Raw genomic sequence first — 17,538 nt, forward strand, 5'->3', positions numbered from 1 at the left:
CTGGGCACTTTCTGATGTTTGCACATGTGTAAGTTTTACCTTCTCTTAAATTCTGCTCCGCAAGGGTAAAGACTTGTCAGTGCCTACTCAGTGTTGGGGACACAGTGGACATTTAAATAAATATTTACTGAATGATGAACTCTGAGTGACACAAAAGAAATGCCTGTGCTTTACATGATGTTATCAAGAGCAGGAGGGGAAAAGAAAACTATTTTTCTTACCCTGGGCAATTGTTTTGTTAACTTTAATTAACTCCCTGACACTCCCTTCTGGCACAATGGTCATTATTTGAATAACAGCAGTTCAGTCTCTTCTGCTTTCAGGAAATATATTCTTAGTGACTAGCAAGAAGTGAAGAAAAGTCATAGAATGCAAATGAGGGCATTCAAGCAGATGGGCAATCTCATGTTTTTTGAAAAGAAATTATTATAATCCACAGTGACTATAAGAAGCTACTTAAACAATATAGTATCTGACTCAGGCCCAGGTGCAGAGAAAATATTCAACAAATGTTTGTTGGTCAACTTAATAACAATATTTTCCATTTTCAACAGAGAACAGATCTTTCTTTATTTTTCCACACACAGAAATTCAGCTCAGTCCTCTAGCAAATCTTGGTTATCCAAGAGTGAGTAGCCAGAGTTTAGGTTGCAATGGCTTTTTTTTCTCCACACCTTGGTTCAGCATCTTCCTGATCTTTTTGGATCATTTTCAGACCACAAAGTGAAATGTAGAAGAGTATGTAAGGAAAAGCCCAGGAAGGCATTCTACCCAGTCCCAAAGCCAGGGCAGGCATCCTCTCTCCTCTGGATCTAGTGTCTCCTCCCCCAGGCCATTCTACCTTCTATTTCCCTAGCCATTCTCCCTTCTATTCCCCTACACAATGCCAGCCACACAAATCTACCTGTAAATTACAAACAAGGTGGCTATAGAAGTCCCATGCGTTCCTTCCTCAGACACATGGACTGCCCCTCTAACACATTATTAAAAGCACTCCTAACCCTGGCAGACCCAGCTCCTAGTCTGGGTGCCGACTTGGCAAGAGAAATGAGAGCCAAGGTTCAGCCTCAACTTGTTCCCTGGCACCCAGGTACAGAAGACCTGAAACAGTGGCTCTGCCTGGCCCTGTTGGTCACGTGCCACTTGTGGGCTATGAAACTAATTTAGCAGGTCCAACCAATATTTAAAAAGAAAAAAAAATAGGGAGAAGAAGACTGAGTCTTCCATGAGAGTTGAGATCTAGAGATTTTAGGGAAAAAAAAGAAATGAAGATTTTCTGCTGAGAAGTCACCCTGGAGAGGCAAAAAAGGCAGGCCTTTAAGAGAAGATTGAGTCCTCCATGAGAGCTGAGATCTAGTGCATTCATGGAGCAAGCACACCACACAGTTTTCATTTTTTGTTTTTTAAAATAAATAAATTGTTTTCTTTTTTCTCTTTTCTCTTTTTCTTTCTCTCTTTCTCTGTTTCTTTATCCTTTTTCTTTTACCTCATCACTTTGCTACTCAGCCTCCACACATTGAGTGCCTGGACAGGTCTAAGTGAAACATAGCCAAGAATCCTAATACTATTATGGTCAACATATTCCTCAATTCCCAATGAACCTGTGGCACAAAAGGAGAAAAACAGAACAGCAAAAAAAAGTTTGCAGATCACCTCCTTCTTCGTGCCTCTGATAGCTCAGATGGAACCTCTAGAAATTAGGAAGAAATGAATAATCCATCAGATGACCAGAAATCACTGCAGAGGGACAAGAAATATGAGAAACCAAGAAAATATCTCTCCTCCAAGGGAAAAAAAAACAAAAAAAACTCCTCTTCATTCACAGACAATACAATAGAATCATGGAAATGTCTGATAAAGAATTTAGAATGTTCATAGTGACAAAGCTAACAGAGATGGAAGAGAAGAGAGAATGAATTCCAGAAGAAAAGAGCCAAGGAGTTCCAAGAAGTGAGAAAGTTCTTGTGATAGCTGAAAGAGGAAATACACACCATAAAGAAGAATCAAATGAAACTGTTGGAGCTGAAGGCTATAATACAGGAAGTCAAAATCTCCCTTGAAACTATTAAAAACAGAGTAGATCATACAGAAAATAGAATCTCAGATGTAGAAGACAGAATCACTGGGCTAATAAAATCCACCACGAAGACTGAGAAAATAGCCCCCCCCAAAAGAAGAAGAATATATGAGAAATACTTGATACCATTAAACATCTAAACATCTGGATAATCAGTATCCCTGAAGGTGAAGAGACTAGTAAAGGTATTGATAATCCATGCCATGAAATCCTAGAAGAAAACTTTCCAAACCTAGAGAGGCATTCAAAGATCCAGTCTCAAGAAGTACAAAGGACCCCACATAGGATCAACCCAAGATCTTCTCTAAAACACATTATAGCCAGATTGACCAAAACCACAGACAAAAGACAAAATACTAAGATTGGCAAAAAAAAAAAAAAACATCAAGTTACCTACAAAGGGTATTCCATCAGGCTAACAGCGGACTTCTCTTTGGAAACAATGTAAAAGAGGAATATACTCAAAGTATTGATTGAAAAACAATTTAAACCGAGAATACTAGATACAGCAAGATTATCCTTCACGTGGGAAGAGAAGACAAGAACATTCCCAGATAAATAAAACCTAAAAGAATTTACCAACAACAGACCAGTTCTCCAAGAAGTTCTGAAGGGAGTACTATCTCAAGAAAACTAAAGTCAGACACACAGAAATAAGAGTTCTAAAACAACTAAGAAAATGGCCAGCTTAATGGTAGGGACAAGTCCAGAGATGAACGTTATCTTTCAGAATTTAAACAGAAAGATCGAACCGCAACAGAAGATAGATTAAGTACATATGTATGAACTGGTGAAATAGAATTCTATGACTTTTGACTAAAACATTACTAATCTTCTTGTATGCTTTGTTTTCCAGAGTTAAGGATCTTTTTCTTCTCTTGAGATTCGAACAGAATCTTAACCTGTTTCCTGGCTTTAAGTCTTAAGCAAAGTTCTCTTAACATTTTTTTATTTTGATTTATTAAAGCTAAAACTGCCTTTCTTTAAATTAAAAAAATATATTAAAAAATAAATAAATAAATAAAATAGGAGCCAGACCATGGCACAGTGGTAATGCAACACTCTGCAAGGCTGACCCATGTAGGTTCATCTCCAGAAACTTCCCTGAGCATACCAGACACATGTATACCTATGATATGGGGCTGCTTAAAGCTGGGGGTGGATCACAGTCTGAAGACCTTATTGGGAGTACTGGCTCTCTTTCTCGCTCATTCATGAAAGAAAGAGAGAGAAAACTTAAAAGATAAAAATAAAGTAACAAGTCATTAAAATAGATCAGATGCCTCTCCTGTAGTAAGGGTCAGTATTGCTCCTTTACTCCTTATCTGTGCACATTGTCACAAGCAGAATGTATTTCTTACCATGGGTCTAGGTCGGATATTTGAAAGCCCAGCCCTCAGCCTGTGTGATACTCATATGAGGAATATGAAGCAGGCCTTGTCCTCCCCAGCACAATCACAATATCATAATTGCCTCCTCCCTCATCTCCTTCTAGTTCCTTCACCAGGAGTCAAAGTCACTCAGTTTACCAGGGTGGCCCAGATTTAAAAGTCAAATTGCTCAGGTCCAGCAGGTGGCATGGTGGTCAATGTGTTGGACTCCCACATGACAGACTGCAGTTCAAGTTCTGGACCTGGCAGCTTGCTTTCTCATTTTCCCTCTCTGGTGAGCACTCATGCCCCATAGGAAATTAATAAAATAATAATAATAATGATAAATAAAATTAAATAACTTTTTAAAATGAAAATTGCCTAAGAGTGGGAACCTACTGACTTATATTCACACTAGGCTCATTGTAGCTGACTGCAGATGTTCCTGAGAACAGATTTTAATGAGGTAGAGTGAGACCATTGCATCACTAAGTGGAGAGGAGAGAAATGGAGAGATCCTCCTTTAACTACACTATTTTGTCCAGTTCTGGTACAACTTCTCACTCCATCTCATTTCCCAGCACTAAGTCCATTATACTCTGAAGTTCTCTAGGGTGTTCAACAGCAAGGAAAATTAAAACTTCTGCCTAATAAGGCCTTGGGTTGATTGTGAGTTTAGCATCACATTTATTTCAGTTCCCCACCACCACCACAAATGGTTGAGAACTGGCTGCAAATTTAGCTGCCCATCAATGGAAAACACATGTCTGGCCAAAGGATGAAAAAACAGGAGCATCCACTTCTAACGGCTGACATCAGATCCAGTGAAGTGTGGCTGAGGAGTGAGAGCACTCCAAAATGTCTGTGGGCTATTTTTCTTGGTTTTAATTTTGTTTATGCACATTTATTTCTTACAAAGGTGAGACAGAGAAAGAGAGAGAGAAAGAGAATCTCTAAAAGAGTCTTGACACCACAATCATCCCGACCAGCCCTGGTATCATGGGCACACATGTGTCCAGTGTACTCTGGAAGATCTCCAGAGATGAATTGGAGCCTTCCTGTGTGGGTCTGCCTCACAGAGCATTGTGTTTTACTACTGCACCACCATCCAGCCTCCTAGACTCTATTCTTTGGGCATCTGTGTGTAGGTCCAGCTCTAATGACTTGTTTAAGATAAAAAGATATCTTTGTAAATGGCCATAAATATTGCTCCTAAGAAATATTTCCCTAGTTACTATGAAAAATTCAAACTAGATTACATCCCATCTCTCATTCTTCCCAACCAGAGGCAAAGGTACTTGAGAGAAAAGGCCTTCATCATCTTCTCCCACTGGGCTAAGCCCACAGCTAGGTCTAGAATACACACTACTTGGCATCTTATTCCCTGGGTATTTTTTCCCCTTATCTCACTTCCTCCCTATTTCTGAGAAAAGCAGGACTCACTGAGACTGAGCCTGAAAATAGTTTTGCCCCTTTGGTGATTCCAAAGAAAGATGTCTCACATTTCCTAATGCCACTAGGCTAACTGCTTGGGTTTAAAAAAAAAAAAAGTTACAGTCCATGGGGGTGCTAATTAGAATCAATTAAAACTCAGCTGGCTTGTCCTGGCACTGAATCACCTTGCAGGACTTGTTCAGCCCTTGTGAAAATCAAAGAAGAATCCAGAGAGAAAGAGATTCTGCAGTGATAGGAATATCAACTTACTTTCCAGACTAAACCTTTCGACCAAGCTCCAGTTCACAGCATCCTTTCACTCAGAAAGTAAAATCTTTGCTGAATTTGTCAAGAGGATAAATGGCCTAAGTTGCTATACTCCACTAAAAACAAACAAATAAAAAATACAAAATATTCTCTTTTGTACAGAGATGAAGACTTTGCAACTACGTACACCTGACTTTCAATGAGCAGGACTTATTGCATGCCTACCACATGCCTCACTTTACCATGGCAGAAAATTAGAAACTGAAAGTTCTCTGGGAGCCAGATTATCCAAGTGTCCATGATCCCAGCATTGTCTAAGGCTGGGCTGAATCGCAGCATCCAGCTCTACTGCGGAGTTGGCCCCATGGCCTACTAGTTAAGGGAACATGGCCCCACAAGGCCCTTACTACCACTGTGAGTATCATTTCAAAAGTTCCTTCCTCACACTCTTAGATAGGAAATGTAAATAAAACTGGTGCTTATCAAATGCTATTTAGAAGCAAAAAAATAAGAAGAAATCAAGTTCTCAAGTTCATACATATCAAATTGCACTCTAAACATATGCAGCTTATTGTATGTCAATGCCATCTCAATAAAAGCTGTCTTATTAAAACAATTCACTAAGTCAATTGGTAACTTAATGAACAATATTTACATTTTTAAACAATATTTATAATTTAAGCTAAACACCACTATTTCATAATTAAACAAAAATCTAATTTGCTCCCCCGAAGGATTTGAATGGGGTTGGAAAACCCCATGTGGGCATTGCTGGGGCAGAGCAACTTGGGAGGAGAAACAAGTGCATGTAAAGGGTACTAAGAATCCAAAACAGGAGATAATGCATGCCAAATGAGGAACTCAGACCCCACATGTTACAGTAGTGATTATTGACTATGCACTTAGGGACAACCAAGCCATTCTACAGTTTTAAATGTGATTTAAATACAGCATGTATTCCTCTCACAGTCCTCGGTTTTTGAATTTCCATAGGCATTGTGTCTACTCATATAAGCATGGCAGCTGTGTCACTAAAAAATAGCCCTAGCTCTGATTTCTCCAGTCTCACCCACATGCCAAGGAAAGGATAACCAGCAGACCCATATACATTTGAGGATAAAATTCCAGATGAAAGTGCTCTAGGAGTCAGAAGGAGTACAAACGCTAAAACCAAATCACAGGTATAAACACTAAAACTGAAACAGACTGGCCTCTGTTTAGGAGCACCATATTCCTACCTGGGCACTCAGAAAACTTCATGACTCAGTTTATGCATAGGTATAATGGGATCATTTTCCAAATAGCAATTTAAAAACCACCTGGTTGAAGTTTAGGATAACTACATCATTGCCTTAGACACTCAATCACAATTACTTCCTATCATGAGACAAATGAAGAGTGGGTATTGTGATTATATGAAGAAATCGCTATATCTTTACATGACATTTATGGATTGTAATATCTAAGTTATTAGCATTTTAAAATCTCCAACCTCTAACATAAGGCCTGTGACATAGTAAATAATTGTCTATTAAATGAACAAATATGCCAAATGACAACTTTAGAGTATCTAAGACAATTCTCTAATTGTTTTATATATGTTAGTTTGGTTTTCACTATAAGTACCTTGAAATAAACCACATCTTATTATTTATCCTCACAAGTTAAAAAGCACAAGGTTATTGGAAAGTTGCTATAATATGTACATTTGTTAAGAGATTCTTTTTCTTTCCCCAGAAATATAATTCAACAGTAAGATGTTCTGGGTACATAGGATGTACATATCAGAGGGTTTGAGATCCAGCCTAATGGCAGAAGTCAGCTGTGCTTTATCAGCTTGTCTTTATCTTACTTTCCTAGTTTGGCTCTCCATGTCCTGAGCATGTAAACAATCCAACTTTAATGTTTAACCCTGGGCACCAGAAAACTATCAGTCGAAAGAACAGGTTTGAGCCTAAAGGGCCAGAGTCAGTATCTCCACCATAGGTTGGCTCATATTTGGAATACCTAGAGTGTGGCTTCTTTTTTCAGTCTCATCCCCAGCAGGGCAGAAAGAATACAGAGTGTGAGGAGTGTGTTCATTCCAGGATTCCAGCATTAACAAAACGAAATCTCCTAACTCAGAAAGAACTAATCTCACTGCTAGATTCCCCTTTGGTTAAACCTGAGAGGTAGAGCTGAGCCAGCCTTCTTTCTCTGTCCTAGCTGGAGGGAACAGATGCAGGAAGGTCAAAGTATCTATGGAGTCAATCAATAAACCCACAGCAGGGTCCCATGCATCCTAGCAGGCTCCAGGCCCCACCCCACTCACCCACACCCCCAATCTCAGTGATCACCAGCTCCCCATACTCCCTTTTGGTGTAGGAGTTACACATGCACCCACTTCCATGCATTGTCCCACCTTTAAGCCCATACTTCGAGTTCTACTACTTCTAGGAAGCCATCCCTGACTACTATGGCTACACACCCATGAGCTTGACCTTCTTAGATCCATGGCAATTCCTATCTGTATTACCTTCTCAGAATATATTACAAACAGAGTTAGATTTTAATATTTGCGCATTTTATTTTTCCAGTTGAATTGCAAACTGAGGGTAGAATTTTCTCTAGCAACACCAACTTCTACTTAGTAGGCATGCTGTAAAAAATTGAATTAATTTGAAATAAGGTGAAATAACTATTGTCTTCCCTAGTATAGATTTTACAGGAGAAAGAAAATCCCAGTCCTGGTGGGAATAAATAACTAAGCTTCTAATACTGTGTTTTTCTTTTGGACTTAGTATGTATGTTTATAATTCAGCGATTACATCAAGGTTTGTCTATGGAAGTCCAGAGGCAGAATCTATTGTAGCCTCAATGCCATTTGTTGCTTGCATATTTATGAAAAATTATCCTTTCAGGATGAAATTTTCCATGACTGCCTTCAAATCCAAAATAAGGGTGTTTCTCTCTCTCTTTTTTTTTTTCTCTTTTGGAAAATTTGAACAATATCCAGTCAGCCATGTAGAAGTTGGGCATTAGTGTAAAAAACAATGACATGTTTTGTCTTTCAAAATCAATGTAAGCCTTTCTTTTGCATGACCAATTAAAAAACAACTAACTTCAAAATAAAAAACTTTCCACTTCTCCAGGCCTCATTACAGATAAAACTTACTGATCATATGAGCAAACCAAATGGAAACAGGACACAAATAAAAGGAATATGTATCTCTTCACTATGTTTGTTTTAAGTTTCACAAATTCCCAAAGTTGCATTCCTCTCCCCATAGCTTCTGAAATTTAAAAAAAAAAAAAAAAAAATCATTGTATTTATGAAAACTCTGAGTCCACTGAAGCTGAACTAAAATCTTACATAAATGGGGAAAGAAAATTATAGATAATTCTAGGATAAACTCTGGACAGTAAACAACTCAGTTATCTTGAAATAAGGGTGTCCTCCAAATTTACCTTAATATAGACTTTTATGCCTTCTAATCTCTCATCAAGAAAATTTTCCCACTTATTATTTTTTATTTTTTTAGGTTTTTGCTGTAGGGCATATGTGCTCATCGGAGAGAGACAGACACAGTGCGAGAGAATGGCCACACCACACCCCTTCTCCTCTATTCTCCCCCAGGATTTTGGGCATGTGCACACACACACGCCTGACATGATTTTCAAGTCACCAGGTCTAGGACTCAGCCTGAGTTCAGCCATGTGGCAGTCTAGCACCTTAACCACCATGCCACCCGCTGGCCCTCACTTAGTACTTGTTTTGCTACTCCAAATTATACGTATTTATTCTGTGTTCTTACTACTAGCAAAAAATTTGGAAATGACTAGTCAACTTAACTAGTAAATAAATTCCCTTTCTTTAGAGTTTTGCCATAGGATGTGGCCACTTGGAAGAGACAGACAGAAGAGAGGGAAAGTACACACACTCCCGCTCATGCACAGGAGTGATGGCCACATCACAATGTCTTCTCCTCCATTCTCTTCTTGGGATTTTTGGCCATGCAAGCACATGCACTTGGCATGTTATTCAAGCCACTGGGTCCAGATTCGAACTGCTCAGTTGGTCATGTAGGACCCAGCGCCTAATTCCTTCCTTCCTTTCTTTCTTTCTTTCTTTCTTTCGTTCTTTCTTTCTTTAAAGAGGTTTTTGTCTTGGGCCACATGCACCCACTGGAGAAAGAGAAAGACAGAGATAGTGATAGAGAAAGTGAGAAATCACTCCCTGGCAGGATGGCTACACTGCAATCCTTTCTCTTCCATTCTCTTCCCAGGACCTTGAGCACACACACATGTGTGCCTAGAATGATTTTTCTGGTTTTCTTTTTTTTTTTTTTTTGGAGAGGTTTTTTTTTGCTATAGGGTGTATGCGCTCCCCAGAAAGACAGAGAGAGACAGAGAGTGAGAAATCACCCCTCCCCCCCACTGGGAGAGATGGTCATGCCGCAATCCGTTCTCCTCCATTCTCCTCTTGGAATCTGGGGCACACACGCACACGTGCCTGGCATGAGTCTAAGCCACAGGGTCCTGGACTCAAACCACAGTCGACTACATGGGAGTCCAGCGACATAGCCATTACGCCAACTACTGGTCCCCCAGAATGATTTTCAAGCCACCTGTTCCAGGACTCAAACTGTGGTCAGCTAAGTGGGAGTCCAGTGACATAATTGCTATGCCATCTGCCCCCTGCAAATAGATTCTTAATTTGACAACAGCAGTTATAAAACATTTGCAATCTGCAAAATGCAACAGCATGGAGAGATTGTTTCAAACTGATCCATCACTAATGTTACCAAAATTATACATTACAACCAGTAACAATTGCCAAAAAAGGATCTTAACTTTGTTGTTTTATCTATTAATTAATAAAGAAAACTTTAAGAGTATTTTGCCTTATATAATTAATTCAAAAGAACTGTATTGTAGATTCCGAATACATTAGAACATAGGTAGAATATTAAAGGCCTTAGAAAGAAAATACAAAGTTTTAATATGATATCCAAGTGGTTCCCAAGAAAACCAAACAGAAACAAGTGAGAAAGCCAGGCAAGTGGGTAGAAATCCCCTTATCAGAACAACAAGCTTTCTCCATGGATCAGTGAATGAACCACTGCCTTATTTGATTGGATTCTAAAAGATTCTTCAGCTCTAAGTAAAATAAAGTTGATAAGTACACTATAGGGACAGAGAAAAGAGCAGGAAAAGCTGTTAATGTGCTCAGACCAGTTCCCACTAACCTTTTCAGACCTTTCATCATATAACTCACCTTTCAATTGTCAATGCTGCCTATCTTTTTTTCTTTTATTGCCAGAAGGTGCAATCACTTGCAGAAAAAGACAAAGAGAGATTGAGAAAGAGAGAAAGAGAGACACCCTCCCCCACAATGGGACGTGGTCACGTCACAATCCCTTCTCCTGTATTTCTTCACCCTGTCAACATTTTGGGCACACACATGCACATGCACCAGGTGTATTTGCAAGCTGCTGGGACAGGATTCCAAGTAGATAGCAAGCCATATGGGATCTGGCTTCCACTAGGCCACAAGGCCAGCTCCCACTGCCCATCTTAAACACCCTTATTTCTGAAACAAAATTTCCCAAAGCAGACATAATGCAGTCACCAGTTACAAAAGTCAGAGTCCACCTTAAATAACACCCAGGTTCATGCTAGAGCTTCTTTATCAGCTAACTAACTACAACTGTCCCCAATTTTTTTTTTTTAATTAATCCCTGGTCCTTTCTCCAGAGAGATAAAATTCAACTCTATTCAAGCTATTTACCCCTCCTTCACTGCTTCCCCATTATCCTCAAAATAAAACCTGAAGTCTCCAATTGCTATTCACCAACAGTGGTCCCTCATGATTCCAGGTTAAATCAGAAAAAAGGAAGGAAGGGAGGGAGACAAAAAAGAAGGCAAGAAGGAAGGAAGGGAGGGAGGGTAAGAGACAGATGCCAACTGACAAAACCTCCTGCTTGCCCCGATGCCTGCAACTGGCTTCTTCCTATATCCTACTTCACAATGCAGGCACACTAAACTATCTTTAGTGTGTACTTTTAGGTCTCTGTTTAAATGTCATCTTCTCCCAAAAGCCTTCTCTAACCCCATGTGTCTAGATTGGGGCCCCTTTGAAGGCACACATCACAGCACTTCTCATACCATACAGTAATGGGGCATTTGCTTATCTGTCAACCCATCTGAGCACAAGCCCACAGAGATCAGGGTCCAAATCTATCACGTTCATAGTTACCGCTCTAGGGCCTAATTTGATGCCTGGCACATGGCAGGGCTCCTTGATGGTTTGCTGTTAAATGAATGACTAAGAAATTATGAAGAAAAAAGAAGAGGATGAGGATGCTGGACATCTTCCTCCTTCCCTAAGTAGTGATGACTGATCCCAGAGAGGTGCACAAACTGCCTTTCTTTACCACCTCCTTAGAATCTGGGCTGAATTTTTTATCATTCCCTTCATTATAACAGCTTTTCATCACAATGGAGCCACGTGTGTGTCCAATCAGGAATGCAGTAGGCAATGGTACCTGCCTGCAATCACTGGCACACTTCCTAGCTCTTCTGTGGTGTATGGATCAGAACTCATTTCACAGTAAAACCATCCTCCTCTCTATCCATGCTCTAGTCTGGAACTTAGTTATCTTAATGTAAAAATATAATGTTTATTGATGTCATTTTAAACTACATGTGTTAAGAGAGGAAAACACTCTGTGTCCTTAAACATCATTAAAATGTTTGTTACACTTGTTTTCATCTTTAAAAATCTTTTCTGGAGAGCAACATTTCACTCACTGTAATACTGGCATTGTGAAGCAAACAGCTACAAGAATCAGGCTGCTGGGGGCACCTGCAAAAATGAGATCTGGACATCCACAGAGCTACACATCCCACAGAGAAGCAACAAGGAGTACCTTTTTGAGACTGGGGATCTTGCCATTGATAATTACTCAGAAATAACAGCTCAGGCCAAAAAGTTTTCTCCACTTTGGTGGTAAACAACTTCTCAAAACAAACAATTGAGGCCAGTCCCATAGCTTGTGGTTAAGGGAGCTAGATCCCACATGGCTGACCTTAGTTCAAATCTTAGCCATAGTGGCTTGAAAAACATGCCAGAAACATATGCATGCATGCCCAAAATTCTGTAAGGATGGAGAAATGGAGAAGAGACTGCAGTGTGACCACGCCCATTAGGGGATGCATTCTCCCCCTACTTCTCTTTCTGTCTCCCCCAGGCAAGCACACATGCCCTCTGGTAAAACAAACAAACAAAAAGCCAAAGAATCCAAGTCCATAATGTATATCTATTAACTGCCATGATTGTAGACCCAAGGCAGAAAATCAACACGGAATTGCTGTCCAGCAACTGAAACTTCCTGTGTCAGAGCCAGGAGTAGAGGGAACAACTCTGAGAAAGGGAACAGAATGCTGAGACATTTTCACAACCACAGGTTACTCCATCCCCATCCCACTCATCCTGCCAGCTAGAGGCTTCCTGCTTAGGTCTGACCAGCTCGTGAGCTGAAGGCTAGCTCCCAAAGACCTATGGGAATTCAGAGGGATGCCAGCTGACAAACAGAGGTCTGACCTCTTCCTGAATGACCTTGGGCCCAGACCCTCCCCATACTCCCTTTCCCTCCCACCTAAGATGATAAAAGATAACCATGCCACGACCAGCAGTTAGCGTAATGGCTATGTGGCTAAACTCCCCATGTAGTCAACCGCGGTTCGAGCCCCAGACCCGGTGGCTTAAATTCACTCCAGGTGCTTGTGCATGCATACGTGCCCAAGATCCCAAGAGGAGAATGGAGGAGAAGGGATTGCGGTGTGGCCATCCTCCCTGCGGGGGGTGGGGGGTGATTTCTTGCTTTCTGTCTGTCTCTCTCACCTAGAGGAAAAAAAAAAAAAAAAAAGGATAGCCATGCCAACTAGATCAGAATGCTGAAAAGGAGCAAGGCTGGAGCAAAATAAGGGGGGGCCAACCTGGGAAATGCACCACTGAATTTCCCCAAACCACATGGACCTTAAACTTGTCAGACCGGTTTAAAATTAGCCAAGATCCAGGAGAATAATTTATTAAATTCAACTGTTATGATTCATTTAGATTTGCTCCAATTCTGAAATGAATAAGCAACAGTGAGACTAATGCAATTATCTCCCTCAAACCAGTTACAAATGTCCTTACTGCTCTTAAATAAAATGTGGGATGAAAACATAAAAACAAAGACTTAAAAAACAGCATTTGGAGACCAGTAGGTGATGTGGTGGTTAAGGTGTTGGGCTTCCATATGGCCAACTGTGGTTTGCAACCCAGACCCCAGCAGCTTGAGAATCAGGCCAAAAGCATGTGTGTACCTGCCCAAAATCCCAAGAGGAAAATGGAGGTGAATGGCAGCACAGCTATCACCCTGGGGAGTGAGTTCTTGCTTTCCCTCTGTTTGTCTCTCTCCTATAAGCACACACCCCCTGTGATTAAAAAAAAATAATAAAAATAAAAGCCTTTTTTTTTTTTTTTTTTTGAGAGAGAGAGAGATTTTTGCTATAGGGCACATACACTCGCAGGAGAGAAAGAGACAGAAAGAAAGAAATCACCCCCCAGGGGCAATGGCCATTTCTCAATCCCTTCTCCTCCCTTCTCTTCTTGGGATTTTGGGTATGCATGCACATGCACCCAGTGTGAGTTTCAGGCCCAGGTCCAGGACTCGAACCACAGCTGACCACGTGGGAGTCCAGCACCTCAGCTCTATGCCACCTGCTGGCCCCAAAACACAGCACTGCTTTTTTTTTTTTTTCTTTTGAGAGGTTTTTGCTATAGGGCGCATGCTCTCGCCAGAAAGACAGAGACAGACAGAAAGACAGCGAGAAAGCACCCCCCAGGGGGATGGCCACGCCGCAGTCCCTTCTCCAATCTCCTCTCGGGATCTTGGGCACGCACGCACACGCGCCCAGCATGAATTTAAGTCAGTAGGTCCGGAACTCAAACCTCGGTCGACTGCATGGGAGTCCAGTGACATAGCCATTACGCTAACTGCTGGTCCCAGCATTGCTTTTTCACTGTAGAAAAAGGAGGGGCGAGGAAGCCCAGGGCCAAGATGCCAAGGTTCATACTGCCTCTTCTTGTTCTAAGGAAACATTTTCTGCAAATGAGACTGCTTACGTATGTCTACAAAATGCCTTCTCATGCTGATCCTATTTTGTTTTACTGCCTGCAATGTTCTGAATTGTTTTGTTTATAATTGATGATGAAGACCAGTCCAGTATTGCCTGGTTTCTCCTCGATCAACCAGCCTTGGAAACTCCCACTTCACTCCTTCCTTTCCTTGTTTGACATTTAACCAATATTGAATTAGAATCATGTAAATAGATAACCAAAGACAAGTCAAAATTAAGATATTGGATTTATAACAGGCGTAATCCAAACACACACAAAAATCTTGCTAACAAAGATAATCACTTCTCTCATCTACTTTCCAAATAATTCAACTGCCTGCTTCACTCTGCCTTCAAGTTCATTAAGATGTGGCCCAGAATTCTCATAAATTCCTCAAGAACATAAACTCGTCAAGGAGTTTCTACAGACTAATTCAAAGTCTCTCCTCCCTCAAGCATTGCCCCCTCTCTTCAGGAAGCAATCTCTCTTTTCCATTTGCCTTTCCATAAAGAAGCTGGAGTTTTATTTTTCCTTGGCTTCCAATCTGTGCTTTGGACTGTGCCATAAAATTCCTCAGTAATTTATGGCCTATTTTTCCTTTAAAGTGGAAAAGCACTAATCCTCACAGAGCGGGGAGACAAGCGTTTCAAATATGAGGTCATCTAAAAATATGTCTATTCAGCATAAGTGAGTCGAGTCCTGACTCACCTTTGATTTATGTGGAGACCCTTGCTCCCCACACAGATTGCGGATGATATCGGTGATAACCTGGGCACAAACAAATGCCAGGTTTGAAAGCGTCCTCCTGACCAGAAAGATCGATCTTCACCTGTTACTGAAATCTGAAAATTCCAGAGGTTGAAACATTGCCCTCTGGGTGAAGGAATGCCTCCTCTCCTGCACTCATCTACAATAAAACACCAGCCTTTATAGTTCTCATGTCCCTGCCTCTCAGTATGAACCAGCTTATCAGCCAAGAGGAACTCAGAAATCCAGACTGGGCATCAGGCTAGGAGGAACTTAGGGCATGAAAACCTGAAGTGAGTTTTTGCCTTCTTTATATTTTTGTTGCAAACTAACCCCAATGACCACACTCACATCTTTGCAAATAGCTTTTCTGCATTCTTTTCCAATAAATACAAGGAAATGAAATATTAAAATATGCTTACACAACAAAATTGATTTGTAGCAAACAATCTCAGTCCTGTCAAATGACAAATGATTCCTGAAGTGAGGGAGCAAGAGTTAAATTGCACTGGAATAATATTCACCCTGACCTTGTTCAGTAAGGAGGAAGAACTGTGGGCCTCTGGCCTCAGCCCATGTAATGCTATATGAACAGTCTCTGGAACTGTAACATTGGCTTCACTTTATGAATGTCACTGGTTAAAGACAAAACCAGGATGAACTCCTAGAATATCATGTAGAAAATCCTGCTAATAATGACCAGCAGATGGTGTAACTGTTACATTGCTGGACTCCCAAGTAGTCAACCAGTTTGAGTCCCAGACCCAGCGGCTTAAAACTCACACCAGGCATGTGTGTGTGCATGCCCAAAATCCTGAGAGGAAAATGGATGTGAAGGGATTGCAGTGTGGTCATCCACCCTGGGGGATGATTTCTCACTTTCTGTCTCTCTGTCTTTTTCTGTCTCTCCAGCAAGCACACATGCCCTATAGCAAAAATTTCTCTTAAAAAGAAAATCCTGCTAATCAAAGTCCTATTTGCAGTAATATTTTCACTTAAATACATTTGTTCAACCTAAACTTTTCTCTCTTCTTTTGAGACAGATGCCTATAAGCACTTGAGATCCTACATTCAAAAACAAAACTTTAGTCTTTATAATAAAAATGTTTACACAAACGAAGGAAGATCTGGTCTTGCTCACATTTGTTTCCCTTGATCAACAGCCCCAAAAATGTAGTATTTGCTTTTAATAGTAGCAGCCAAATTCTAAGACGGTGCCTCCCAAATGACATCAAGAGATATAAGTACTGTCCCCAAACAGAGTTGCACGATCACATGAATTTGGAAACACTGCTAACCCAGTTGCCATCCAAGAAACATGTTAATTAGCCTACCAAAGGCTATGAAAAACCTGCAATAAATCCTTAACTGTTTTTCTACTTTTACTTGATTACAGTATTTATTTTTTAGTGTATATGACCTGTTAACATTCTTATTGTGTAGAACACATTTTGAGAACCCCTGTCCCAAGGGAAGAGTTATATCTCAAAAGGAAGAATCTTGCCCTTGCACAGGCTTCTAGAACTCTAACAAGGTCTACAAGTAAGTACAGGGAACAAAAGGGACACAACCAAAAGGGGAATTAGAAAATTAAAAAAATATATATCCTTTATCACAGTTTTTATTATCCTACTGACATGTAAAGACCAACCATTAAGGGGCAGGCAAATGATTATCTCAACCTAAAAGACAAGTTTCGACCCTTGCCAGACCAGAAGTGGTCTGATAAATTGCTCCCCCCAACCTCAGTCAATAGCAAACTGAAAAAAATAAGTAAATTTACCAGCCTCCCTTACTAAAAATTCTAGACACATGGTATTGACACTAACTGTATGACCAATAAACTAACAAGCTATCAGTTTATTGAATGGATGGATGAATTGATGGATATATGGATGGATGAATAGAGAGGTGGGTGATAGATGATAGCAACATGACAGAGAGATGATAGATGGAGTATAGTATAGCAGTATAAATACCTTATCAGGAATCAGGAAACCTGTTTACTCATATTTTCTTTCTCATCTGGATTTTTAATTTTGATCTAACTACTTAACTTCTGGGGCCAGACAGTAGCAAAGCAGTAAAATGTAATGCTCTGTGAGGCTGGCCCACATGGGAGGGTGCTGGACTGATGCCCTAAGACTGCCCTGAATATGCCAGGCAGGCATGTACCCATGATCCAAGGCTGGCTGACACTGTGAAATCAAGACTCTGTTGGAGTTTATTTCTCTCTTAGAAGAAGAAGAAGAAAGTAGTTATGGACGCTGGAAACAGTGTGGAAGGAGGGCAGGAGAAGGGAAAAGTATAGGGAAGGAAATCAGGGAGAAAAAATAGAAAGGCAACACATTTGTGGGTCACAGAAATGGTTTATTATCTGTTGATGATCACATGTATAGTATTCTCAACTGAACTGGTCTGAGGTGTATTTCATGTTGGGTAAATTCTCTTTACAAGCCAAATGATGTAGAGATATCGAATGTTTTTTTTTTAAA

At 40.4% G+C, this 17,538-nt stretch overlaps 1 protein-coding gene across 1 annotated transcript in view; it reads right to left on the reverse strand.

The window, feature by feature from the left end:
• Window positions 1-17,538, reverse strand: part of PRKCE (protein kinase C epsilon) — a 582,018-nt gene that overhangs the window by 524,869 nt on the left and 39,611 nt on the right. The window lies entirely within an intron of this gene.

The sequence above is a fragment of the Tupaia chinensis genome, unplaced genomic scaffold, assembly GCF_000334495.1.
Source record: "Tupaia chinensis unplaced genomic scaffold, TupChi_1.0 Scaffold000661_1, whole genome shotgun sequence".
Lineage (NCBI taxonomy): Eukaryota > Metazoa > Chordata > Mammalia > Scandentia > Tupaiidae > Tupaia > Tupaia belangeri.